A 1,910-nucleotide genomic window follows, 5' to 3' on the forward strand; every position below is an offset into this window, starting at 1 on the left:
TGGAAGAATTCCCCAGGAAGTTCTCACCAGAGCAAGGGAATAATCTGACGGGATTCGGATTATTCTCTTCCTCTAGCTTCGGCTTTTCAGCTGTTTGGAGCCGAATCACCCTGTTAGTACGATCTATTCCTTATCGAATTTTCGATAATCCATTTTTTGATCATAGTCCCCTTTTTGTGGGTTCTTCAAGTGATGGTGTTTCACTGACTTGCAATAGTAGGAGAACATTCAATGGCCTTACCAAACATTCAATTTTCAGCATTTAATTAGGAGCTATGATGATTCTAAATTTGTTTTATTTTTTTTTATGTTGTACATCTAAAAACAGTCAAAGTTAAGAGGGAGTGCGATCAGTAGTTGGAAAAATTTTGACCCCGACTATAATACACTAACATTTCACCAAAATCGAAAATAGGAATATTGAGTTATTCGACATCGAATTTTCGATAATCGATTTATCGATTTTAGAAGTCTAGCGGCAGGTACATGAGGTAATCACGTTCTTTTAAAATTAAAGATTTATAAGATTTTTATATTCCACGAGACCTTTTTCTTATTATCCTTAGCCATCAAATTGGATAATTACAAGGATAGTTACATCATCTTAACATTTATTCTTAAACGCCCCTTATCTCGAATTAGGGGAGTTAGATTGGGTCAAGTTATTATTTCATCGAAAATTTCCAGGGCCAGCCATATTTCTATTGTTAGCTTAAGATTAAAGGCCGACCTATGTCACGGGATATGGAAACTTCGTATTTTACATTTCGTATTTTACATGTTATTTTACATGTTACACTTATGTTACATGTTTTACATAAATTTTGTACAAAAATTGAAGAGGCGCTATTGATAACTTTCCAAAGCACAGAAAATTTCCCTTTGCATCAATAGGCGATACAGATGATTTTCCGAAGCACAGAAAATTTCCCTTTACCGCAACAGGCGATACAGATAATTTCCCAAAGCACAGAAAATTTCCCTTTGCCTCAACAGGCTATACAGATAACTTCCCAAAGCACAAAAAATTTCCCTTTACCGCAATAGCGATACAAATAATTTCCCAAAGCACAGAAAATTTCCCTTAGCCTCAACAGGAGATACTGATATCTTCTAAAAACACAGAAAATTTCCCTTTACCGCAACAGGCGATACAAATAATTTCCCAAAGCATAGAAAATTTCCCTTAGCCCCAACAGGAGATACTGATATCTTCTAAAAACACAGAAAATTTCCTTTAGCCTCAACAGGCGCTACTGATAACTTTCCAAAGCACAGAAAATTTCCCTTTGCCTCAACAGGCGATACAGATAATTTCCCAAAGCACAAAAAATTTCCCTTTAGCGCAATAGGCGATACAAATAATTTCCCAAAGCACAGAAAATTCCCCTTAGTCTCAACAGGAGATACTGATATCTTCTAAAAACACAGAAAATTTCCCTTAGCCTCAACAGGCGATACAGATAACTTCCCAAAGCACAGAAAATTTCCTTTAGCCTGAACAGGCGCTACTGATATTTAGAGTTTGAAGATCGACTTTAAACTCAGACCCGCGGCGCATAGCACCCTTATCCCCATAAAATTTCAATTCTATTATTTTATTGGTTGATGTTTGTGTAAAATGTATGGCAGACGAAATGTTCAATTTTTGTACAAAATGTATGAAATACGAAATGTGAAATACGAAATGTGCAATACGAACACATAAAATACGAAATGTAAAATACGAAGTTTCCGCAAACCCCATATCACAATGTCTGTTCCTAAATTAATATTTAGTGGAGTACGATATTGTACACCAAGAACATTGAAATTTATAAATTCGTAGTTCAATATGGAATGTTTTTTTGTATAAAAGATCGGGAAGAATCATGCAATCTTCATTATAAAGGTAGAAAAAATTCCTGCCT

Source organism: Phlebotomus papatasi, chromosome 1, assembly GCF_024763615.1.
Source record: "Phlebotomus papatasi isolate M1 chromosome 1, Ppap_2.1, whole genome shotgun sequence".
In the NCBI taxonomy this organism is placed as follows: Eukaryota; Metazoa; Arthropoda; class Insecta; order Diptera; family Psychodidae; genus Phlebotomus; species Phlebotomus papatasi.